This window comes from Zootoca vivipara, chromosome 5 (assembly GCF_965207765.1).
Source record: "Zootoca vivipara chromosome 5, rZooViv2.hap1.1, whole genome shotgun sequence".
Lineage (NCBI taxonomy): Eukaryota > Metazoa > Chordata > Lepidosauria > Squamata > Lacertidae > Zootoca > Zootoca vivipara.
The window spans coordinates 12,717,063-12,744,441 of record NC_142588.1 but is presented as its reverse complement, the minus strand read 5'-3'; the positions used below and the strand labels follow the sequence as shown (position 1 = coordinate 12,744,441).

Genomic DNA, 27,379 nt, shown 5'->3' with positions numbered 1-27,379 from the left:
AATCTCAATATAAAAGAATTACCTTAAAAAACACAACTTTTTATTGAACAACTCCAGACTCTGCTAGTAATTTTCATTGATCTGAAACCCTGGTACTTTTGAAGCTAATGTCCAGCAGTTCCAGAATGTGTACATAAATTGAAATTTCCAGGTTGATTTAGCCCTCCATTGATAGAAATAATTGACTGTATCAGTCCAGTCTTTAAATTAAAGGCACCCTAAGGAAGCCAGTGGCGCTGTGGGTTAAACCACTGAGCCTAGGGCTTGCTGATCAGAAGGTCGGCGGTTCAAATCCCTGTGATGGGATTGCAACCCTTCCTCCTCCAGCAACGAAGCCCCCACTTTCGCTTTCTTTCTTTTCCCCTCTTCTCGCAGATTCTCTCGAGCCTACGATTTTTTGGACAGGCTATTTCCAGGGTCTCTGCATCAGAGTTCGAACTGGAGCTAACAGTCGGGTATAGGGCAGTATAGAAATTAAATGAATGTATGACCAACCCTTGTGGTCGCTTACAACTCTACAGTTCTATGCTTATTTCTTTCTCTCTAATACTGTAATAATTTTAACAATTATATATGTGCAATTATCATGTGTTGTGAATACTGGTAATCACAGATCTCATAGGCCTTGCAACCATACCATATGCAGTTTGATCATCAGATTTCACAACTGCATGTGTAGGGCAGACAAAATAGTAACATGAAACACATTGATTCCAGACCCTTTTTGTGGTGCTGCGGGTCGGACTGCCTTTCTTGAAATTCCAAGAAAGTGAACTAGAATCAACCCAGGGTTGGATGAATTCTATACCCAAATCTACTACAAAGACCTGCCTTTTGGGATATTCTCTCCACCATGGGTTGTTCAGCTTCCAAACAATATAGGCATTTAAGCAAGCAATGTCTTACTACATTTGAAAAACAAACATTGGCTATTATTTCATCATACACTTGGAAGTGTATGTGGATCACCATTTGGTCACAGATGTCTTGACCACCTTTAGTTTTGATGTAATAAGGAATAATCTCAGGCTTGGAATTGTGGTCTAAGGTTGGTGCATTGCTTTGCATTGAAGAAAAGAGAATCACTGTCCTTCCATTTGTTGGTTCATACCGGTAAGTCAAATCCTCTTGAAAACAAAAAAAATGCTGCTGTTGTCACTTATGGATTTGTTGTCAAGGAATTCAGGGGGGATTTCTAGTATGTTTTTTCAATGTGCCAACAATAGTCATAAGTGGAGTTTTTAAGATAATCCCCTGGCTAGCAGCGCACTGGTGACAAAGTTATCCATTGTTCTATTCTGCTGGAGCCCTGCAAGCGTGTTGTTAGTTTCTTCTCAACCACTAACTGACCTATTCTTTGACCTGTTGGGCTTAGTTTGTTTTAGAGATGTCTGAGCTTTGAAATTTGGAGTTTTTATTGGTGATATTTTTACAATATTATAAACTGCTTAGAGATTTCTTTGAAGCATGAAGCAATATATAAATTACCTAAAGAAATAAAAATAATGCACTATGCAAATATTTCTGTTAACAGAGGAAAGGGATCAGTTGAAGGTCTTTGTCTGATAGTTGCCATTAAGGGCTCACTGTGGATTTGAAGCCGCTTGTGTGTTGTGTGTGTGTGTGGTGTCCACACAACATCTTCCTCATCCAGTTGGCAGCCCATACCCACCCTCCTCCAAATTCAGATTTTCCCAATTTGATAAGAACCTGAAGAAAATCCATATAAAATTGCATCTTGCCCAGTTGCGGATGCACTGAAGCACATTGTGTGGTCTGGATTTCTTTTTCCACATGCTGTCTGTTGCCACACCCACTCCTTCCATTTTCTTTCCATCAACCCAAAGGAAAGGATGCAGCCTTCCCCTTTCCACTGGTTGTTGCTGAAGGCACATTTGTGGTATTTTTATATTTAAAACAGCTGATTTGTGCGAAAGGGTTCTTGCACAAAACAGCTGTATTAAAATTTGCCCTAGAAGATACAGGAGGGAAAGGAAGCTGCAGCCTCATGCCAAATCCTTGCCTGGCTTGGAGTGACGAACACAATTATTATTTTTTACTGTTCTTTTATGCAAATCTAATGTATCACAAAACCTGTATTTCAGAAATAAATAAGAAAGGTGTTCTGGCACAGGTAAGCAGATACCTCCGTGTAAGCCCACAAAGGACCCCAGGCTCCCTGGCTTGGTGCATCACACATATTTTAAAATAATTATTTTTTCTGACCTTTTCTGCAAATTTGATCTCTCTCTCTCTGTATGTGGGCATGCCTGAAAAGGTAAACAGATACCTGATTATTTGTGGACATCTGGTTTTGGAACATATATATTTATTATCAGTGCCTTTTTTCTTAAAAAAATGTTTAGGGTACTCTCATTTTGCCTCAAGAAAATCACCATTTTATAGTTCAAATTGGGAAAAAGAAATACAGTAAATGGACAGAAGTACAGAGATTCAGAAAATGTTTAGGGGTATGCGTACCCCCGCGTCCTCCCGGAGAAAAAGCACTGTTTATTATCATTGTTATTATCCTACTTTTTAATACAAATCTGCCACTTTGGAAAATAAAATAAAACAAAACCTCCAAAATGTTTTCAAGTTGCTCACACAGCTAAACAGATACCTGCACACCTACACTTAAGTCCTCAGATTTCCAGAACATCTGATGGGAGAGGACAACAGACAGCACAAATGTTTCCCATCAAATCCCACACACTAGTATGGATATAGGAAATATCAAGATAGATTATGGAGGCATAATATTGAAAGTGCTAATGTGTGGATATAGGTGCAAAAGTGCACACAAAAACAGTGACCCATGTAGACATGAATGACCTAGTGTAGACACAGCCTATGTCTGGCAACCTGCTAAGGTGAACATGCAGGTAACTTGTAAACATACAGATGCAGATGAAGTCACAGTAACCGAACACCCAGTTAGTAAGTATTGTGCAAAATGGTCACTCTTATGGGCGCGGGAGTGTTTCTAACCTAACTGGAAAAAAATACGTAAATAATTCAGGTTTATAATGGAGTTTGGTAAGCTTGTGGGTTTCTGTTGACCCCAGTACCATTTCTAGTGATGTTAAGGAAAGTGTGTAGTAATTTGTCTAAAAAAATAATAGACAAATTATTGTGCAGCAAGCATTTCTAATCTCCCTTCTGCTATGCACACCCTTGCCATTTCACCTTCTGTGCTCCCTACTTCACAGAAATTGGGGGCAGGGTGGGGCAGGCTGCGGGCTAAGTACAGTATCTGTAAACATGAAGAATGACGAAACCGTTGCAGCATGGTATTATGGGGTCACTTTAACCTTCAGCACCCTGTGAGTCTGCAGCCTGTGATACCTATGTGATACCTTTCTCTCTCTGGAGCTATATTCGGGTGGGAGGGAAATTATTTCTATATTCATCTGTTATAGAACCTGCCTGATTTTTTTCACAGCAGCCAGTTGGTCAATGATCAACAGGTGTGAAACAAATGTGTTGATCGTTGACCAACTGGCTGCTGTGAAAAATCAGGCAGGTTCTGTAACAGATGATTCTAGATGTCTCTCCAAAGGTTTAATTGTGTTCGGCTGCTGTTTTTGCCTTCCAGGTTGATTTGAGTTGGCTCTGGGTTACTCTGTCTCCTGAACCCTTGCATGTCTGGATCTTGGAACTTTCTTGCCTGGATCTTGGAACAGTTTGCCTGCAAACTGTTTGCCTGCAAACTGCAAACTGTTCACCTAAATCTTTGATTCATTGTATGCTAGTAGCCTAAACTGGCATGCCACTGAATTTGTTGATCAGTTATAGTCAACAGATTGCCTTTCGTTTGACCATGGTAGGTGACAATTTAACTTTTTTATTTCATTAAGGTGTCGGTAAGGGAAGAGGTATGGGGAGATTGCTCCCTAGCTTTTACAACATTTGGTGGCAAACCTTGTAGCATAGTAAAAATTACCTTGTTGACCATCTGCTAAAACTTTTTTTGTGATTAGCACAAATATTTGATTGTATTTTTCTTGTCCTAATAAAATTAACACTTAACATTAGTATTAATTGATATAATATGGATTAATTAATATTAATTTTGGACCATTATTTCACAAAATTGACTAGTCAGTTGATTTCATGAGCCCCTTGACTCCATCAGTATCTGACATTTGGCAAGCCCAAATGGAAGAGGAGGAAGGAGAAGGAACAGATGGGGGGCTGGAAGACTGGCATCCAGGGGTGGAGGGAGGAGATGCAGGAGTCCTGAGCAGCACCAACAGCAGCAGTCCTTATGAGGCCCCTTATGAGGCCCCACCTGGGCCAGGTGGAGAGAGGCAGGGACAGGGCCTGTAGGCACTCACGGCATTCATAAAGGGACATGCATTGCAGGCCCTGGACTAGATATTCCGGGGTTGTTTCTAGGCTGTTAAGCAACTGTGCCCAACCAGGCCAGCCGTTGTCTCCTCCTACCTGGGAGAACCATGAAGGCTTCCATATGTAAGGCTGGAACATTGCCTAGGCAACAAGAGTCTCCACTGTGTCTGACCCTTAGCTCATGATTCCTGGCATCTGATTCTTGGCACTGACTGTAATTATTTTGCAGACATTTCAGATTTAATGTAATTGTCACAGTCTGTACCTTTTGCGTTTTACTTCCCTCTGACCTCACTGCTTGGATTTTCTTTCTCTCTTTCTACAGTTGTGTGTATATACCTGCCAATTTAGGATAACACTTCATGCATGAGTGTGACTGTCAGATCGTTGAGTCGCACAACTAGGTAGGACTCTGTAACATGGGTCGCAAAGAATCTGTTCTGGTTGTCTATTTGCTTCAGGGTGTTAACATTGACATATAAATATGCCAGTGTCTTGGAACCTAAAAAACACCCTTTCTGTCTACTGAAATAAAATATTGTGTTCATTTTCCGCATGGTCTAGTCCTTCCCCTGTCCACCCCGTAATATTCTTAAGAGGGTCTCTTATCCAGGCTTCAGAGAGTAGCTGGAAGTGAGGAGTCAGAAAAAGGTCCTCCTTTCCTTCCACTGTGCAATTTTAATCTGAAATCTTAGGCATACTACTGCACCCAGAGCTCAGAAACTGCCTGCGCCAATTAAATTCCCAGTTGCAAAATGTGCCTAGGCCCTAGAACAATAGGAGTTTTGAACAGTGATTTGAATGATGGTTTTAGGTTTAACAAGTTCATTGTAGAGATATGGGATTTATATGATGAGGTTTATAAACATAATCAAATAAGTGCATCCAAGAGGTGAATAGTGGGACATGAAAGCTTATGCCATAACAGGCTTAAATGTCCCCTAAGACTTAAATATTTTTGCAACAACAGACTTATCACTTCTACTCTGGGAAAAATTCAGCTCCAGTGGCTGCTATTTGGCAAGGGTCATATCCATGCTGATTGGGTTTTGTGTTCACTTGTGGTGCACATAGTACTGTGATGTGTCTGCCACTGACTCTCTTAAATTGCTTGACTTTCTGACCTTTGGCAAGGGGATGGGAGGGGAATAATTTCTTCTTTCCTTTGTTGTCAGGATGTATATATGCGTATTCAGGAAACTACTTAACACATCTGACAAAGTAGGGTCTTATCCTCAAAGGTTTGCATGGTACATGAGCCATTTAATAGCAAAATTAGTTATCAGTGTACACAAATAGTTTAATTCAATTCACAAACTTATATAATTGTATAATATCCATCATGTCATTCTTTGTGTGGATCTTACTAGTAATAACATGATGGTCACCATCACAAAGTAAGACATTTCACTAACTCATTATTTATTTGACCAATTTTATTCTGTAAACTCTAATTGGAAAGGAATTTTTATTGGCTACAAAGCATGTACTACTATTGTGCCCCCCTTAAAAAGTGGATTGCAAAAACTGTTTACTTAACAATAGTTACATACCGCATAGTTGTAAACGAAACCTCTAAGCGGTTTGCAAAGGATAAAATGTGGGTCACAAGCACCATTTTTACTTTATTTTTAGGCATTGCGAATCAGACTGTTTAATTACAACACATGTGATAATAACATTTAGGAAATTTGCTGTAGCTCGATTCCATTATCTTCCAGCAAGATTTAATAATTCGAGCAAACGCTTCTGAAAATGATTATGTGTGTAAGAAGTAACAGACACGATCTTGTGTGTTCACAAGAAAATACATAAGAATGATCCTTATTATGGCCCAGGAGAAACTTAATAAACAATAGATAATACAGTATAGCATAATGCAGCAATGTGAAACCATGTTTTTTAAAAGGAAGAATAACCCATATGCCAGGATGAAATGGTTTAATACACATCTGTGTCCCCCCCCCCCCCCAAAGAAAACCTCCCTCATGTCAAAAGCTATTACCCACCCGGATATGATACACAGTGCTTTCATTGTATGAAATTTCCCCACATCTTAGAAATATCTGTTCCATCAATGTAGCTAATGACACAAATCACCTCAAAGCATACCGTATAACTAATTCATCAGGATGTAAGTTTCAGCATCCATGAAGATCATTTCTGGGCATTAAGTGCTCCACAGTTTGTAAAAGTTTTATGCCTTATGCATTTTGTCAGGGGCAGGCAGGAGTCCACAGGGGTGGGTGGGCAGAGGAGGCAGGGGAACAGGAGGATGAGCCAGGGGAAGGAGCCAGCAATTGGTGAGGTTCTGTGAAACAGGTGCTGAGGTTGGTGGAAGAGGGGAGTCACTGGAGGGAGACCAGGAGCCTGAGTATGGGGGAGGGACAGGAGGCAGGAGAAGCATTTGAGGGAGTCTCAAAGGCAGAAAAGCCCTGCCTCTGAGTAAAAACCTCTGTACAACCTAAAATTTCTCTTCATTTTATTTTTATTACTTTGGAAAACCTGATACAGTGGTAACTCTACTTACGAATGTTTCTACTTACGAATGGAGCTCCGTCCGCCATCTTGGATGTGGTTTAGATAGGATTTTTTCTACTTACGAATTTTTTGATAGGGTTGCTTCTACTTATGATTTTTTAGATAGGGTTGCTTCTACTTACGAATTTTTTATCCCAATGCATTCCTATGGGATTCGACTTACAATATTTTTCGACTTACGAATGTGCGTTCGGAACGCATTAAATTCGTAAGTAGAGGTACCACTGTAGTCAGGTATAGGGCAGTACAGAAATGTTTTTCAAGCTTCTGTGCCATCTATCAAATGATGCATGTGGAAACCTTGATAATTTTTCAGATGTATTTCTCCCCTCCCCCCGTAAGTTGTAAGCATTCATTCATATTCTTTCTTTGCATTTTTATATAGTGGTGATACGTTTGTGTGCCTCATTTATCTCCTTCAGAAAAACACATCAGCCCTTCTTGAAATTGCTTTTGTTTCTTAAAAGGAATTATCTGCTCGTTTTGAAACTTTACCCTAAGCTTCTTTGTTTCAGAAGAATGCTTGGGAGTTTGCCCTCGTTCTTGATCACTATTGGGTAGGTTTTCTTGTTTTAAGTCAGGCTTCCACCAGTATATCCCGAGTCATAAGATGGCTAGATTGGCCTCTACTAGAGCCAGGGCCTTTTCAGTACTGGCCCCAACCTGGTGGAACGCTCTTTCCCAGGAGACCAGGGCCCTGCGGGATTTGTCATCTTTCCGCAGGGCCTGCAAGACAGAGCTGTTCCGCCTGGCCTTTGGGTTAGACTCAGCCTGACCCCTGTGTTTTTCTCCCTCATGGCTTGGATTTATGGCCTACTTGAAATGAGGCTGCACTTTAAATTTTAATACTGTATTTTAATCTGTATTTTAACTAATTGTTTTTATGTTTTATTGTGGTTCTGTTGGTGTCAGCCACTTATGGCCTACTTGAAATGAGGCTGCACTTTAAATTTTAATACTGTATTTTAATCTGTATTTTAATTAATTGTTTTTATGTTTTATTGTGGTTCTGTTGGTGTCAGCCGCCCTGAGCCCGGTTTTGACTGGGGAGGGCGGGGTATAAATAAAAATTTATTATTATTATTATTATTATTATTATTATTATTATTATATTTCCCCATCCTTCAGATCTCTCAGGCAGTAATCCTATACACACTCACTTGTAAGTCTTGTTGAAGTCATTGAGATTTATTTCTGAGTAGACATACACAAGTTAGTGCACTGGAACAAGAAGCATAATTTCCATAAGGGATTGACTCATTGGTGAGTCTTTCCAGTTCCCTTCAGCAGTTTTCCAAGAAGTTGTAAAATCTTTTTACATTGATTATTAAATAAAAAAATATTTAAAGTGGCTTCTGGCAGAGATCTGTTGATCTTTTGTAAAGTGTTTGGCATGCATTTGGTACTATATAAATCATAATTATGTATGGGATTTTTGAGAAACACTTCAGTGGAATAGGGACTCAAAAAGAACCAAGTTACTGAATAATTTCTGAGGTAGCATGCCAAATCTTTATTTGTGAAGATGTTGGAAGATAAAGGCTTTATCCTTGCACACTTAATATTTAAACTACTGTTTCAGGTTTGGTTTTGTAAATCTGTAATATACTTGTTTAAGGTAATTTCTGTTACTGAATTCGGTGAGCTGTCTATGTGTTCTGCCTTCATTCACAGCTCTTAATATCTTAAGTGGTCTAAAGCAGCTGTCTAAAGTAAATAAGTATAGTTGTAAAATATAATGTTTACATTTCTAGTGTTTTAAAAGTCAGTGCTCCCTTTGGTCATACCATCCAGGTATGGCTTGAGGGTGGTCAGTTGTCTTGAATGGGCCTACTTTTTAGAAATTTTACTAGAGAAGAGTATATGAGGAGCATGTGCTCTAAATGTAATCCCAGCCTCTATAATTCCTCCAACATCAGTCAGCTTTTTGGGGTCACCTCTGCTTTATAAAATCAAGCAGGGAAAATTAATCAAGAATGCTGCTTGTCCCCTTTGCTCTTTATCCTTTTAATGGAGCCCCAAAACACATAATGGCTTCTCAGTAAAGTGTATGATGATTGCAGGATCTGGGTTGATTCATGTGGAGAGAAGAGGTCCTTGCTGTTAATTTCTGTACATGTCCCCCTGGATTCTGTTTGTTCATCCTCCAAAATATTAATTGTATTATGTATGGTGTTGATATAGGCAACTACAGTATTTAGAACATAGAACACAGTGTCCCTGAGAAGGGGCTTCTTGAAACACAGCAGGCTTTAAAAAGAACTAATACTTTTTCAGAGCATCATTGCTGGAGCACAGTAAAATCAATTTTTAAAAGCTGGGGGGGGGAATACAAAGGTCTTTATCTGCTGCTGAAAACATGAGAGCTGGCACCACATGAGCCTCACTAGGGAGAGTGATCCAGAGATGGAATTCCATAGCCCCAAAGGCCCCTTTCTCAGTCTCTCCCCATTCATTCTTAGAAGATGGTAGCATCTGGATAAGTGCTCTGACAATTATCTCGGTGCACGGGCCGGTATAGGAGAAGGTCTCCTTCAGGGACCTGTGCCCCAAACCATACACCATTTACTTCAGAAATGGACTGGCAACCTACAGGACACTGCACTCCACTGTGTTGTTAAGATAGTGCTCTGGCAGAGCACTCGTAATTATAGAAAGCCAGCATTGCTTCCCTATTCCAAACTTCACTCAGGAGAAAATTGACTTGCAACATTTTTGCCATCTAAGTTCCACTGTGCTTAGGTCATGTGACCAGAATGAAAAGGGTTAGGAACAGGTGTACAGTAAGTCTCTCTTTGCCTAGTCCTATGCCTACCTCACTTCTGGAACAGCCTTTGGGCGGGGGGGAATTGGGTTGGCATAAGTTCTGTCCACTGAGTCCTTCCCCAGCTGCCCAGAGGCGGTTGGAGGATGGATGGCGGCTAACAGATTGAGGTTGAATCCTGACAAGACAGAAGTACTGTTTGTGGGGGACAGAAGGCGGGCAGGTGTGGAGGACTCCCTGGTACTGAATGGGGTAACTGTGCCCCTGAAGGACCAGGTGCGCAGCCTGGGAGTCATTTTGGACTCACAGCTGTCCATGGAGGCACAGGTCAATTCTTTGTCCAGGACGGCTGTCTCGCCAGAGTGGTGCATGTTCTAGTTATCTCTCACTTGGACTACTGTAATGCGCTCTACGTGGGGCTACCTTTGAAGGTGACCTGGAAACTACAACTAATCCAGAATGCGGCAGCTAGTCTGGTGACGGAGTGGCCGCCGAGACCACATAACACCGGTCTTGAAAGATCTACATTGGCTCCCAGTACGTTTCCGAGCTCAATTCAAAGTGTTGGTGCTGACCTTTAAAGCCCTAAATGGCCTCGTTCATCTCCACCCCCATCGTTCTGCCCGGACACTGAGGTCCAGCACTGAGGGGCTTCTGGCGGTTCCCTTGTTGCGAGAAGCCAAGTTGCAGGGAACCAGGCAGAGCACTTTCTCGGTAGTGGTGCCTGCCCCGTGGAATGCCCTCCCATCAGATGTCAAAGAGAAAAACAGCTACCAGATTTTTAGAATATATCTGAAGGCAGCCCTGTTTAGGGAGGCTTTTGATGTTTAATAGATCGTTGTATTTTATTTTTCTGTTGGAAGCCGCCCAGAGTGGCTGGGGAAACCCAGCCAGATGGGCAGGGTATAAATAAATTATTATTATTATTATTATTAACCTTGAATCTCTATGAAAGAATCTCTATGAAAGAATCTCTATGAAAGAATCTCTATCTAGGCTCTAATTTTCCTGCTCTGTAACTATCTAATCCAAGTTGTCCTTTCTTCCCTCTTTTAGCTGAAAGGAGTGACTTTGTTCTTATTACAAATCGGCTTACGAGTTTTGTTCTGGCTGCTAACCAAAGGGGTTGTTGGAAGATGAGTGCTCAAAGTCCATATGTTTGAAATATATTTACATTCCATTGAGTTGCAGAATGTTAGACCTGCCAATATCAGTTACTTCAGAGTGCAGATTAGATTTTGCCCACTGGAATATGAACTATCGGCTCATAGAATGTTAAGTGTGATCTGTCAAAGCACTGCAATATTTTTAGTCATTTTCCAGAAGCATGGAGAAGAGAGGATCTGAAAGGTACGGGCTTTTCAGCTTGTATCATGGAGAAGTGTTCAGGGCGTGAAGTTGCCTTATCCTGAAAATGTATAAAAACTGCAACATTGCAGTGTTAATATGATTGCTGCTAGAGTGGCATATGCCATGTGTTTAACACATACTACTAAGCACTTGGATACAGAGCATTAACAGTTGGGGCAATTGACCATTCCAATGTCATGGTGTGACAGTAATGTGCTTTTGCAAATTGAAGAGATCTAGTTGTGAGATTGCAAACTGAGAGTGCCAATCCCTCCTTTTATGTTACCGTCGTATGGAATTGGCTTTTGAGCAGTGATTTCCATAAAAGCCTATTTGAACTGTAAGAACTGGGATGAAAACTGAAGGGGAATATGGGGCATAACAGATCACAAGCAAACATGGAGGAAAACTTTTTAAAGTGTATTGGTGTATCTTAGCGCAACACATTTTGATCATAAATATCAAATCTCATTAGCTCAGTTCAGGTATCATGCCACACCATCATAGCTGCCAAGTTATCCCTTTTTTTCAGGGATTTTCCCTTATGCTGAATAGGCTTCCTCGCAAGAAAAGGGAAAACTTGGCAGCTATGCACACCATGGTTAAGGAAGCTTTACCACATGGCTGAGTTTGATGTCAGAATTGACAAAGCACGAGTTGAGAAAACCAAAAGTGATAGTTTTGAGTTAGTTTGCATACCATAGTTTGTGTATGATGTCTGATAAGAGAAAACCCTAACAAGTGGGGTCTAGTCCAGTCCTCTGCAATGCATGAATCTTTCACACAACATGGGGCTCAGAATCACGACCCTTAGGTTAAGAGTCTCATGCTCTAAAGTTCTGTTTCTGTCTCTACAGCTGTGCTACATCATAGCCTTGAAGCCTCACAGAATGTAGGAGCTCAAGTAATAGTTCAGAACTTAGTATATAATAGCTCAGCTGTAGGATCAATCTAGAGGATTGGAGTGATGCTCCAGGATTGCCCCCTCTGCTCAACAACTATTGAGTGGAGACAGTGATTTCTAAGCTCCTTTTTACACTTCGGTACGTACTGCTGTGAATGAAACTTAGTGTGACATGGTGGCATATAGGTACTGCAGTGCGAAAGGAACATTAGAAATCAGGACAGAAATGCTGCCATTATAATCAGTAAAACTTATGCATTAAATACCATGCCTGGATGAAGCCTAGCTGGAAGGGTGGGGGGATTTGGCACCAGAAAATAATAGAAACCACCATTTCCTCCTTTTGTAGCAAGAATAAACAGGTCAGTTTGATATGGCTATCTTTTCTAGTTATCATATCATGGGACGTGTAGAACAGTAACTGAAGAACAAATATCTTGCAGTGTTTTATCGCATGAAATCATAACCTACCCGTGAGGCTCCAAATAGGATGTGATACGCTTTATCAGTCTTGTGACAATCATACCCCAAAATTGTTTTGCAGGGGTTACTTGTATTATGTATGATGCTGGTATGTTAGGGTTGTTCTATGTATCCTGCTTTTAACTTCTAAATCTAACTAAAGCCATATGGCCAACACTATCCATGTAAATCTGTGTACATGACATAAAATGGCAGTGGTTGTTTCCCCCCCCCATTAACATTGAAAAGTACAGTGGTACCTCAGGTTACAAACACTTCGGGTTACAAACTCCGCTAACCCGGAAGTAGTACCTCGGGTTGCGAGCTTTGCCCCAGGATGAGAATGGAAATTGCTTGCTGGTGGCACAGCAGCAGGGGGAGGCCCCATTAGCGAAAGCACGTCTCAGGTTAAGAACGGTTTTGGGTTAAGAACGGGCCTCCAGAATGAATTAAGTTCGTAACCCGAGGTACCACTGTAATGGTTTGTTCTTAGGTGTGTTTGGAGGGAGCATACCGCAAGCCCAGGTTTGGATGTAATGCTAAGCTAAACTATGGCTTAGCTTCTGGCAGCATGGCAGAGAAGTGAAAAGGCTGAAATTTTAGCAGTGTGCTCCAGCACTCTGTGGAGTTCACCTTTGAACCATGACTTAAAGCAGCAGTGGGGGACCTCTTGGTTACATGCCTATTTAGACCCACCAGCCTCTCCTTTTCTCCTGCAAAGCTAAGCCACACCTAACTGCCCTACACCAAAATCATATAATGTTAGGTGTGGGGCAGGTAAGATTGGGGCTGGGCCTGTAAGGGTGTTTGTAGACACCTCCACTCTTGCTGGTGCCTGCAAAGCCCCTTTCAAAGTGCTGTGGAAAACAGTGGGCAAAAAAGCAGGGAAAACAGCTCCGCTCACCTTTCAAACTTTGCCCACAAGAGGTTGTGGGAGATAACAGTCTGGCTTGCCATGCCGTGTGAACGAGGCCAATATGAATTATCCAGTCATTCCCCAATCCATCCCCCCAATTTGCAACCATTTTGAAAAAAAGCTTATCCCATATTGGTGTTTCGATCCCTTATCATGCAACAAAATTCATTATATCAACATGCTAAATGTATACTTCCCTTATACAGATGCCCAGTTAGAGCACTTACTAAAACCCTTGGTTCTTCAGCACTCAACTCCTTTGGTGTTTCAAATGTCAAAGATTTTAAATGTAAAATAAATCTGCCAACTGGAGCAAACACAGTAGCTAGCTCCCTTTAAGACTCTCTGGAGTCTAGGAACTGTAGTTGATTTGGAAGGTGCAAAGTTATTGTGAACTATTATTTCTGTACATGTGTTTCTAGCAAAGTGGAGTAAGCCATCAGCAACTGAAAGTAGTACCATCTTTTTCTGGTATTCATTCTTCATTCATATTTGTTTGCTCCCTTTTTGGCATACTTATTGTTTTGCATCCTTATTCCTCTCAAAAAAATTTTTAATCAAATACGGGTGGAACACAAGACAAACCAGTGCTTCCTCCATTCCATTTCTCTGCTCCAAATTGCTTCCTCCAAGTTGCAGTTTTCATTGGAAGATGTAACTTTTGTTATGCATAACTGTGTGCAACATATAGCAAGTGCCTTCTAAATTAGGAGTTCTGCAAATAGAAAAATTGTGCAAGCTGGACAAACTTAGTACTGTATTGAATTAGCATACAGTTTTGACTTACAGATTTTGCTAAGGACATTGACTGTTGAAGGGAAGGAAGTTAGGAATATGTTGGCAATTTGGAAATTTGCTGTATGAGGGACAAAGACATGTGAACAAGTTATCACGGGGTGGCTACAGGGTATAGATATTGCAACTAGAAGAAAAATGTGTTTTGCATTTATCATGGATTTTGTTGCTAGAAACACAAATGCCTCAAACTGAGGGACATTAGCACACATTTCTTAGGTATACCCCCAAGAGAGTGAACTGCGACAAACATGTATCATACAGGTACCGTACGTTTATCATAAATATACCACACATTTCTGTTATGCTTATACTCTAGTCCAGTGTTTCCCAACCTTGTGTCTCCAGATGTTTTGGGACTACAACTCCCATCATCCCTAGCTAGCAAGACCAGTGGTCAGGAATGATGGGAATTGTAGTCCGAAAACAGCTGGAGGCACAAGGTTGGGAAACACTGCTGTAGTCTATAGCAAACCCAGATCTGTTGTTTTGTAATATGCAAAAGGCCTGAATTGTGAAATCAGATGGCTAAAAGTTCTGTCAGCTTTTATATATATTGATTACCACTATCCTAATTTCTAGTTTGATATATTTTTTCATTTTCTTTTGCTTTTGTGCCACATCAGCCTGAAAGCAGAGCAGATATGGCTTGTAACTCAATATCTTATGGTATCTACCCACACCTCCCACCAGTATTTGTCTTATTAATCTTGGAAACTAAAACTGGGCAGCACATCTAATACAACATCTCTCAAACCGTTTGACAAAGGAAAGAGAAAACAGTTACTTCTTCCACCCTGCACATAATCATGTGAACAGATTTACTTGTTTCATCTTGTGAGTTCCTTTGTGAGATATTCTAGAATTATAAAAACCATGCCTTGTTCTCTGTATTATTGTGGCCCTCAATCCAGCACATGCTTACTTGAGAATAAGTCTTGTCAAGTTCAGTGGGACATACTTCAGAGTAGACATGAGTAGGATTGATTTGTTAAGCTGTATGTAGTTCTGCACACCCTTAAAGGTAAAGGGACCCCTGACCATTAGGTCCAGTCGCGGACGACTCTGGGGTTGCGGCGCTCATCTCGCTTTACTGGCCAAGGGAGCCAGCATACAGCTTCCAGGGTCATGTGGCCATCATGTCTAAGCTGCTTCTAGCGAATCAGAGCAGCACACGGAAACGCCGTTTACCTTCCTGCTGGAGCGGTACCTATTTATCTACTTGCACTTTGACGTTCTTTCAAACTGCTAGGTTGGCAGGAGCAGGGACCGAGCAACGGGAGTTCACCCCATCGTGGGGATTCAAACCGCCGACCTTCTGATCGGCAAGCCCTAGGCTCTGTGGTTTAGACCGCACCCTTACTGGGACATAAATACCATTGAATATAGTGACACATAGTAAATATGAATATCCTATAGACCCTTTATTTTTTCTCTGCTGGCTTAACTATCATCAGCATTCAAAAATTCTTGCCAAGCAGTTTTAAAATACTCTCTCTGTGTATTTTCCTTTGGTTTTTATTTTATTTGCCTCTTTTAATTTCAAAACTTCAACACTTCTTTGCACCTGGGGGGGGATTCTTACATACTGTATAAGGATGTAGGAAACTTGTTGGGGTCATTTAACACAGCCATCTGATGTTGGTATTACAGGGATTTAGATATCTTATGATGTTAGCAGTCTTATGTAGTGTGAGTTAAAGGTTCTGGTTTTTAAGCTCCTCTGTTAATTACTTGTAAAGGTTATGTTGTCCCTATACAGTGGTACCTCGACTAACGAATAACCCTACTTACGACAAATTCTACTTACGAACGATACAAATTGGGGCCTGCTTACGAATTTTTTCGACATCCGAAGGCTGGATCGGGCCCCCGCCGCTGCCACTAGCAGCCTCCCGCTGCCTCGGGCACTTGGCCCACGGCCGAATCAGACCCTTCCGCCTCCGCTAGCAGCCTCCCACCACCTCAGGCCCTCGGCCCACGGCTGGATCGGGCCCCGCCTCCACCGCTAGCGGCCTCCTGCCGGCGCTCGGCCCACATCCGGATCGGGCCCCGCCTCCACCGCTAGCGGCCTCCCGCCGGCGCTCGGCCCACGGCCGGATCAGGCCCCACCTCCGCCCCTGTAGCGCTCGCTCGCCTGCCTGCCTGCCTGCCGATGGCTTCTCTTTCTCCTTCGCCTGCTCCAAGCGCTCACAGAGCTCGGAGCAGGCAAAGGAGAAAGAGAAGCCATCAGCAGGCAGGCAGGCAAGTAAGTGAGCGCTACAGGTAGGGGCCGGGCGGCTGAGGCCTCTGCCTCTCGCTCCTCCGTGGCCCCGCTCGCTGCAGAAGGCCGACCTCGCGGCGGCGGCAACGAGGGCCTGATCCAGCAGTGGCGGCGCGTGCGGGGCAACGAGGCCAGTGAGGGCCTGATCCGGCGGTGAGCGCAGGGCAACGAGGCCAGCGAGGTCCCGATCTGGCGGCGGCGGCAAGCCCAGGGCAGCGAGGGAGGTAAGGCTCCGGAACGAATTAATACGTTCCCAATGAATTCCTATGGGAAACATTGTTTCGATTTACGAATGTTTCTACATATGAATGTGCATTTGGAACGGATTAAATTCGTAAGTAGGGGTTCCACTGTACACAGGAGTGCCTGAGTGCTATGTTGAACAAGACACGGAAGCCTTTTGCTATTCGGACTTCTTCCTCTCCTTCGTTGTGAACAACGTGAAACTATGGGATGTTTCCGTGTCGCCTTGCCAGAACAAAGAGAGGAAAAATAGTCTCCCTTTTTGGGTTTGCATATAAGATCGCCATAAAGACTTGGATCATAAAATATTTTCCCTGCAACCTCCATGTTGCTTTTTAAGTGCCCTTTTTAAAAGAACATGTTCCCATCCCTGAAAAGATTTTTGTAACAAGTTAGTGATGCATATAACAAAAGACCCATGTGATCTACTCTCATCAGATGGAATGTGCAGAAGAGGCAGTATCCAGTGGAAGCTTAAATGGATGATTATGGTAACAGACTGCTTGCCTTGCGGGCAGTGTTCAAGTGACATGGCCGTTGCGCATTCTTCCATTTCATCTGAGTCCTGAGAGTGGAGGCTGAATAGTGAGGGTGGGATGGAATTATAAATCTCGTTCCCTGCAGTTTCATTATATATTAAATCCCTCTTTAAAAAAACAAGGTGGTGTTCGAAATGATAGAATAGAAATCCATCACAGTGTGCATTCAGTGCAGTGAATTGATTAGATATAAATTATTTGAAGGGAAGTCTGATTAATTTTTTGTGCTCAAGGTGTTTCTCTAGATCAGCGTGAACCAGTGCTTTTATTAGCATACTGTTTAGGCATCCAGCTTTTTTAGCTTCCCTTCCCTTCCCAGGCTCCCAAAATTTCAATTTTATGAGGTTTAATTTTAGCTGTTAACATGTTTTAGGTTGACCAGCATTTCATATCTGCATTACTGGTCCCAAGATGAGGGCAACACAAGGCCTATTCAGGCATGCTTAACTTGTATATTTGGCCCCTGGCCCCTGACCACCACATGTTAAGTGGGAAGGTTTGGAGGGAGAATGCAAGCAGCCAAATGTGCTTACTGTCCTTCAGACCTCCTTGGTCAATGTAGGAAGGTCAGGGATGGAGAAGAGAAGAAATGTAATGTTCCGTTCAAACCTGTAGAATACGAAAACAGTGTAGTAATGTGACTGCACAGTGTTTTTGAGTTTTAAATTGCTTAGACTTGCAAATATGGACTAGAACTGGCATCCCCAGACATCGGCCCTCCAGATGTTTTGGACTACAATTCCCATCTTCCCCAACCACTGGTCCTGTTAGCTAGGGATCATGGGAGTTGTAGGCCAAAACATCTGGAGGGCCGCAGTTTGGGGATGCCTGGACTAGAATTACTCAGGCTATACAGAGCCATGGTGCAATACCTCTAGAATGAGTAAAACTGAATCGGAGTCCCAATATAAAGGAGTTTGGGCTACAGAAAGGAAACTTTTGAGATGCTGAGAGGGAAAGGACTCTGATAGAAGTTCTCAATATAGTATATTATCGGCTGGTGCAGCCTGAATTCATTGTGTTTTTAATTCCTCTGTATGGTTATTGTGCATTAATCTTATTCCTTTTGAAACTCAGTAGCTTTGTAGGGTTAGGATGTTAATTTGGGCACAATCTGCGTGAAATAAGGACTTTTGTAGTGGCTTTTCAAATTTTAATGTACAAGAGGAGGATGCCCAAGGGTCAGAATGTTATTATAAGCTAAATTGTATGTGGTTCTTCTTAATGTGGGTCAGGTGAAGTCTAGCTTTTCAGTATTTAGTGTCTGCTTTTCCTTCAGTTAAATTTTCTGGTTTTTGAGAGCACTTTGCTCATTGCATCAGATAATGTTGAGCCACGTTCAAGAGGAGATGGATGTGCAACCTGATTTTCAGGCAGAGGAACACCTGTACTGGTAGCTCTTTCATTGTAAGATGAATTTGGTTTATGCCTGTTGGCTGTCATGGCAAAATGAGTAACTTTGCTGAAAATGGACAAAATTTAGTTGAACCTAGCAAAGATATTACCCTGCTGTTAATGAAAGCTGAGTGTTATAATGAATTCTTTAATCCTTTTAATAGTAAAGGATATTGCATCCTTTCAGTGCCAGGTTCAACGTTTTTTATTTGCCAAAGCGTTTAAATTATTGTATTTTTAGCTGGCTGAATACTTTTATTCCTCTCAGTTTTATTCTGTTTTCATTTAAGGTTTTATCTCTAGAATCATAGAATTGCAGAGTTGGAAGGGACCACAAGGATCATCTAGTCCTGCAATGCAGGAATCGGTTGTGCAATGTGAGGCTCGAACTCATGACCCTGACTAAGACGCCCATAGTTTTATGCTCTACCAACTGAGCTATCCCAGATCATATGCTACTATAGTATTGTAGATGTCAAATTCTTGTGTATACTGCTCAAAGTTATGGCTTATGAAATAGATACATTTCTGTATGTCGATCATCAAGAGAGCATGAAGCAGTTGATAGCAGTTGCTCCTTCAATAGCAAATGGGACAGCTTGCTTTCCATTAGCAGTACTTAGAGCAGCAAATTACTTGGTTTTCTGCACCCCAAGAGGAAAGTGCTTTTGCCTGAATACCAGGAAATTCTGCCACCCGGAAGAAAGAGGTGGAAGCTGAAAGAGACCTTTTATTTTTCCTTCCTTGTAAGCTGAAGGCATGGGCTGGGGTTTGGAATGCTCCCATCCTTTTCTTAATGCCACTTTCCCCCAGACCAGCTCAACGTGCCTCTTTTTGCGTTCTTCCCATCTTCCTTCCATCTCCAGTTACCATGGAGAATGAAATGCCGGCTCCATTCAAGCAGTTTGCTGAATAGGTTTTGAGGTTGATGGATGGTGAGAATCTCTTATCCCTCCACCTCCCTCCTTTTCCAAACACCGCCCCTGCCTGGTTCTTGACATTTCACTTGCCAGAGAATGGTTGTCAGTGAGAGGGCTCTGAAAGGGAAGCTGGCAGTGTCCTGCTGAGATGCTCTTTCAGTTTCGTGGATGAGATCAGCGGCCGTGAGAAGGTCTTGGGGACTTAGCTGCAAAGCTTCATCTGCAAGCTGGCTAGCTGAAGCATGAATGCTCACTTGCCTATTTGCTCCTTCCACTGCCCATCCACATTTTCCAGAACACACAGAGAAAGCAATACCTTCCTGTATTTCTTGTGCTTCTGTTTCTGGAGAGGATACAACCTTGGACAGTTAAAGGAAAAGGTAAGGATTTCTTTATCCAAATGTCATAAGTATGTTTAATTTATTATGAATTAGCTCTGCTTTCTTACCCTACAGCACTGGTGAAGCTGTATTAGTGCATCTGTTGTTAAACAGCATATGGTATGTCTTAGTGCCAAGCCCTTTACATGATATTAATGATGTGGTGTTTGAACTTTAACTTGCTCTTTCTGCTGTGTGGCTTAGGGATGGAGCATATAGCAATCTTTCACCCCCAGCATGAATTTCTAATCGGTTTGTGTAGCTTTGTTATCACTTGTGATCGAATGGAAATTGATATAAAACTCAGTAGTGTGTGTTAACTTTGTGGTGGTTATGAGCATATCCATAGTCAAGAATTGAAACCATACTGTGTTTTTATTCCAGCTAAGATCTCAAGGGAAAATCTTTGGAGAGGTACGTAGTTGATTATCTACTTAGATCACGTTTGTTAGTATCTGCCTCTCCTCCTGTTCCATCCCAGACGCGAAGTGTGCAAGAATTTTTATTTCAAGTCAATATAAATTCATATTGTTCATGTACTAAGGAATGATAGGTGCTATTTCACCACCAGGGCTTTTTCATCAGTTCCTCGGAGTTTTGATTCTCACTGAGTTTGCAAGTTTTGTTTGATGTTTCATTGTTGGCTTCCTGCTAGGGGAAGCAAGAATGTTTTCTGTCATGCTTCCAGTGTTGTTAATTCAGTAATGCATCTACCTCTTGGGAATCGGAGGATTTTGTGTGTGTGTGTGTGTGTGTGATATCTGAACAAACAGAGCATATTTGGAGTTCCAGAGGGATTCTCCCCATATACCCAATGTGAATTATCCTCTGGAAAGGATTATGACTTCATTCTAGTCAGATATTGAACTGACTGAAAAATCTTCAGTCACCACCAGCTTCTCTGTATGTGCAGTCTTCATTTCCCATCTCGTTTTATTTTTTTGACTCTTTAACTTCCCTTGTTTCTGATATGGGAATATTTTAAAGCAAACATACTTTTGTATTTCTAAGCTTACATTTTTATTGCAATGTACAGATTCTGCTTTAATATCCCAATTTTGGCTCTGATTCTTTTTTTAATAGCTGGATGCTTCCTTCTGTTAAAGTCACCCAGATTTAAACATTTTCCATTACCTACTAATTTGCAAAAATAGCTCTCACTCTCTAGTTTAAAATTTAGTGCCATTGTAACAATATCCAGAATGTATTTGTCTATTGATACAAAAAACGAAGAGATTCATCCTTGTTTTTACTTTAAAATCTACCATTTAATCTCACAAATAATTCTTGTTCATGGAATGTATTAATGAAGTTGCGACCTGCATTCATAAACTGTTCTGCTTTCCCATTCCATATAGTTGCCCAAGTCAATATCCCTGTCTAATGTTGTGTGTTGACTGGCATTGCTTTTCACTTGGTAGACTTGAGTTGAAGAGCCTCCCGCTCCAGTAGTTAGTGTTTCCATGAATCAAAGCCTGCACAATCTCCATTATTGTGGGAAGTATAATTTACAGTCTTCCTAATTTACAGTCTGCTTTGCTCCTTGTATTGTACATACTTTTGCTGTAAATTAATTTGAAAAAGTGGTTAGTGGACACTGTGTGTGTATGTGTGTGTGTACACACACACACACACACACACACACACACTATTTGGAGCATTTCCAAGAATTTTGAACAGAAGACATATGCACATACACAATATTTCACACAGTTCTAAACTCTGCTCGGTTTTAAAAGAGATTTGCAATGCAGCCTGTGTCAAGAAACACAGGTCCAAAACTCCTTAGCTGTGAATGTGCAGAATTAGTTGTTTGAATGCAGGCTATAATCTTTGACTCACCTATGTAGGGTTTTTTTTTGGGGGGGGGGGTGGGAAAAAAAGCTGAACAGTGATTCTTTTCACAGCAAGGAGTGTTTGGGGAAATAACCCCTTTCCCACATGTTCCAGCCCTTCTCTTGCATATTCCTCTATTACTGTTGTTATTTTCAGTCCTGCTTCTGCTAATGAAGAGCAAGTATGGAGGTGAGAAGACTCTTCCTTCTTCCCTACATAGCAACAATGGAAGCATTTAATTAAATATGAAGGCTTCCTATCTTCTAATAACACACATTTAATCAGGTGTAAGTAAACCACACATGTCCACAGCTGAAGTGCATTATTTGGTATAGAATTTTGGACCCTGAGTATCTCACTTTATAAATAAAGAAATATAATATCTGATCTTCAAATTTGGCATCCCTCTGAGAAATTAAACAGTAGGGGGAATTGAGTATCCTGGAGGGAGGGAGTGCATGGCTGGCTGAAAGCAGCCCTGAATAGGAAAGCTGCTAGCAGGAGAGGATATAATGCAATTTTTTCCTGCAGGTCCCACATATGTGCAGGTATAGGTACCTAAAAATTATGTTAGGGGAGCTTCTCTTATGGAAAGTAACATTCACAGTTGAATTTTCACATTCCCGCCTCATTTGTGATTGCCACAGCTGGTATAGCCCTGGGCTTTGCTTCCCTCTGCAAAAAGCCAATCCATGCTTTGACGTGGAAAATGCTTCAGAAATTCCAATCCGTGTGGTTTTAGTAATGGGCGGCTCCAAGCAATTGCCTCAAATATAGCCATAGGATACAATAGTCCTCAACAGATGTATGTACAGTACAATCATATACATGTCTCTTTAGAAGTAACTGCCACTGGGTTCATGAAAATGAGTATATGTGACTGCAGTCTAACCTCCCAAATTAAACTTAGTTTTATTTCTGTATTCAAAGCATTCTGGATTAAACCAGGGCAGGGAGATGGAACAGATTATTTTCAATGACTTTCCAATTATGTCATCCTAGGATTAGGATTGTGTATTGTTCCAGTTACTTAGTATTTACTGCCATAAATCAGTTCTTCCCTTCTGAGTCCTAAAAGAAAATTATTTAAAATACATCCATTCGTTTTTCTTCACCAGCAACTTTTGAATGGGTAAACACAGAATGGTTTCAATAGTTATGAACCCTAAAAACATTTATGTTTATTAACAAATTGTTCACCCATTTTTACCCATCTATAGAGTTTTCAAATGAGCTTCAAAATAAGAATCATTCGGATGGAAATTCTTCAGCTTTCAGATTTTCCTTTCCCCACCCATCTCTCTCCTACATTTCTGAATGCAGTTCGCCATCAGTTCACCAACTGTAGCCTGCCAGGTAACTGACAGTCTCCCAGTTGTTGGCAGGCAGCAGCAGGTGGTTTACTGAGCCTGTGCCATTCAAGACTGGTCAACTGCATTCAGTTTGGTTGTTGTTCAGACTGGCTGGGGGGACTGCCGTTGGCAAAATAGAGGTCAGGTTGACTTGATTTCCCATAAGGAACATATGCTGTTAGAGTTGAAGTGATCATATCAGCAAGAAGAAAACCACACAGGGTTGTATTCAGTGTACTGCTAAGGAGAATGTTCTGTAAGCACTAGGATTTCTCATTGTGCAACAGGACTGCCCCCCCCTCCCCCAGATACCTCAAAATCTGTTATGGGTTCTTCCCGCAACCATCCGGAACAGTTTTGGGTACAGTGCTGGGGGGGGAGAGAAGGTCCCCTGTTGCACTAGCAGTAATGATTCCACTCATGCAATTATTTAGTTTAATACCAACCACAAAGTTTTCCATAAGACTATCATAATGAGAAGAGCTACCAGATGGAAATATTAAGGGTTTGGACTACCAAATCCTGGGCATTTCAAGCATGCAGCTGCTGTCTTAGTGGAACAGATCTCACACCTTCAAATCAATACTGTAAACTGTACCAAACTCAGGAAGGGACATTCTCTCTCCTTCCACCACACTGTTTTTGTACCATTTTAGCTGTTGCATTATTTCTGTAAGCGTGAACTTTCAGAGTACTTGGCAGTGTCAAAGCTTTGCAAGTGTTTCACACATGTTCTTGACATGAAAATAGGATCTGGATACTACTACTTCTAAAATATGAAGACCATACACTTTTATTTATTTCTCTTTTTTGCAAAAGTGTGGTGGTGTGGGCATGGAGGATGAGTGATCTTGCTTGGGATTCAAACTCCGAAGGGTGCACCAAAGGCAGAAAGTTTGCTGTTAGCATACCTAGATACTGTACTGTATAGTCTAGATAGGAAAATCTATATCTTGAAAGTTACAGATCTCTGCAGCATCCTTTTTAATAGCTACTACTCTGCATATACAGTAGTTTTAGATGTATATTCAGAAGGTCTGGTGCTTATATGTCAAAAGAACTTTACTTTGCGGGCAGACTTTTATTATTTCCCCATATATCTTTGAAACTACATGCTTTGCATTTTAAGACTAAAATTTAGTATCTTCCAATCACACACTTGTTGAACCCTTTTTTATATTTTTAAAGTTTTTAAATAAAACACTTGATTAGTTGGCTGTAAAGTACTTTAATGTGACAATTGTATACTAGAAGAGTGTCTAATTCAGCTTAAGATACTAGCCATGCAACCTGTATTTTTTTCAGCACAACAATTCATTTAATACCTTTAACTCTACCGAATGTTTTCATATCTGAAGAAGTGTGCATGCACAGGAAAGCTCATACCTATGACAAACTTAGTTGGTCTCTAAGGTGCTACTGGAAGGTTTTTAAACATTTTCATTGTTGTTAATCATAAGCTGTTCATTCTTGCATCTCAAAAGTCATTTATGGGAATCTATCTTTTGTTCTCTGGAAACATTGGACTGAATTACATGGATATAATTAAAACACAAGATGGAGAATATGAGAACTGAAAATAAAGCTAGATTTCTGAAGCTGTTTCTGAATTTGAATAAGTGTCCATGTTTGGCTTGTTTTCCTGTTGTACTAAGTGTTCTGCACATGTTTAAGAGCTGCTTTAGCTGAGTTTAGCAGCATGGCAGTGCCTCAGAAGCAGAGGTGCCAGCAGGATTTTCTAGACCCAGTTCATTGTGTATGAATTGGGCCCTCTAACCCATTCACAAAAGAGGACATACATGTGCATATTCATTGTGTCCAATGCAGATTTGTCTTCCCTTTTGAGGGTAAGTGGATGGTTGACAGACAGAATGTCTCCTGTAATTTTATTCCCATTCTGAAAAAAGGCATATAACACCTGGATTCAATCTGGGGTTGAAAAGAAAGAAAAATATAGAACACACTTAGGAAAGTTTCCTTTCTGCAGATCCATCTTCATCTCCTAATTAAAAATAGTTGCCCATGCACTTCGTATTAAAATCTAATTTATATCACTTCCACTCTAACTTATTTGCAAATAAGGTAATTCCTTAAATTCAAGGGGTGATATCCAGAGTAGACTAACCTTTTTGGACCTGGGGCCATATTTGGAAATCTATGAAACTGTCGTGGTTACCACAAAGTACCATTTCACAGAAGAAAAACTCATGATGCTCAGAGACTCTCCAAAACAGTGTGCAAAACATCTACAACCTTTTCTAAAGTACAGGGGGTAAGGAGGCAACACCTCGCCCAAAATAAGCAAAACACCCCCAACAAATAACATTTCAAATGAACAAAGAACACAACCCTAAACACAAGCAATCAGTTTAGAAGTCTATTTTGGCATTAAGCAGTATATAACTTAATAAATCATCATAATCATGGTGGCTACTACCACCAAACAAAAAGGCAAGTGATGCATTCTAGAGGGAAGGAAGGAAGAATGCTGTGTGCCCAGTGTCACCCATGGCAGAAAAAAGCTTTTAAAAATGTTTATATATATATATATATATATATATATATATATATATATATATATATATATGAGAGAGATGCAGGGTCCTTTGTTGGCATCAAGGGGGTTATCTGAGGGCACAGCCCAGAATATGACTTTATTTGTGTATTGTGTTCTCAGTTATATAAACTTCTTACTTCCCTCAACATTCATTTTAAATGAGGAAGAGCTAACATTGTCTTCAAATAAATGATGCTTGGACACATTTTATTTCCTTATTTGTTTTTAGTCCTCCCTTCACTTTGTGGGCCCCAAGGGAGGTTACATACAGCTCAATACAATTAAATCATGTAAGATATTTCACCTCCAGTGGCTTGTGCAGAAGGAGAATGGGGTTCCCTGTTTAGGGAAGTTTTTAATGTGTCATCTTTTAATGTATTTTAATCTCTGTTGGAAGCCGCCCAGAGTGGCTGGGGAAACCCAGCTGGATGGGCAGGGTACAATTATTATTATTATTATTATTATTATTATTATTATTATTATTATGGTGTTTTTGTTCTTGTTTTTATTATGGATTTTCTTCGTTTTTTATCTTGTATTTTTATACTGTGAATTGCATAAATAATAAATAAAAGGGTATATTGACCTAATGTCAAAAAGTATACAGTGACAAGGCCAGAGGCAACTTGGGAGAGGCATTCCACAGTCTGGGGGCCACCACCGAGAAGGCCCTCTCATGCACCACAAATTTCACAAGGCAGCAGAACTATGAGCAGGGCCTCTCCCTCAGATCTCAGCACCTTGGCAGGTCTTTATGGGAGAGGATGCTCCTTCAGATATTGGGACCCAAGTCATTTAGGGATTTATTTGTCAATTCAGGCACCTCGATCTGGGCTTGGAAGCACATTGGCAACCACTGCAAGTCTTTAAGAACTGGTCCAATATGTGTCAGGCCAATAGAATGCACTCACAATCCTCAGAGCCACTCCAGGAGGAAACCATGGCCCATGGTATCACAGCTGACAAGGCCAAGGAGAATCAATAGAGTAGCACTCCTCCATCCTTTCAGCAACGCACATCAAGCCAGGTGACTAGTGCCAATTTGGTGCTGTATCTGGGCCTAAATTTGGATTGAAGAGGGACCAGATAATTGCTTCTTCCAAGCATGTCTACAGTTGAACTGCTGCCATCTTTTCGAGAGCTTCTTGCCTAAGAAGAGAATATTAGCAGCTGGGCAATCCTTTAACATTTCCAGGTCCTCCCTATAATTTCAAATAATACTAGAACCTAGGTTTGTTAAGGCAGGAGTGGGGGTATCATACAATGTCAGGTGATTCTGAAGAAGCAGAACTCACATCTCTGTTAACCACTGGTGACATAAAAGCTATTTTTGAGAGCATATTTGAAGGACTGAATCAAAAGGCAAAGGAAAGGGGTAAAGGCTAGATGAAAGTTTTAAGGAAATGTTAGATCAGAGGCATAGATATACCATATAGCTGTGTCTTCTAGCCCTTGCATTGGACCGATCAGAGGCTGTTTTACGATATGTGAAAGTATAATTGTCTGACAGTTCTATTTCCGGTGTTTGTGTGTCAGTTTAGCTTAGTGCTTTGATTTGGCTTGGCCTATGTTACGAGGCCATAGCTTGCTGCCTTTTACTTTTGATGTTGCAAACTACAGTGCGTGTAATGATGTTGAACTTAATTTCACTGAATTTTAATTCTGTGTAATTCATTTGAAGTCAGAGAATGCTGTATCTCCTCTGCCTTGACGCTGCTCAGCCTGCCATTGCCTAGATTTGGAGCACTGCATCAAAACAAATAGGAAGTGTAACAAAATGCAGGATTAATCCCTTTAAAGTAAATACCT

General features: G+C 41.1%; 1 protein-coding gene across 4 annotated transcripts in view; it reads left to right on the top strand.

Annotated features, from left to right (window-relative positions):
* NDST2 (N-deacetylase and N-sulfotransferase 2) overlaps positions 1 to 27,379 on the top strand; it is a 105,219-nt gene that overhangs the window by 14,165 nt on the left and 63,675 nt on the right. Inside the window, exon 1 of one of the 4 annotated variants that reach the window (XM_088669474.1) lies at positions 19,081 to 19,825. The exons of the other annotated variants lie outside the window; for them this stretch is intronic. The gene's annotated coding sequence lies outside the window, so the exon portion shown is untranslated. Of the gene's footprint in view, positions 1 to 19,080; positions 19,826 to 27,379 lie in introns of those variants that run through there. 4 annotated transcript variants of the gene reach the window in all.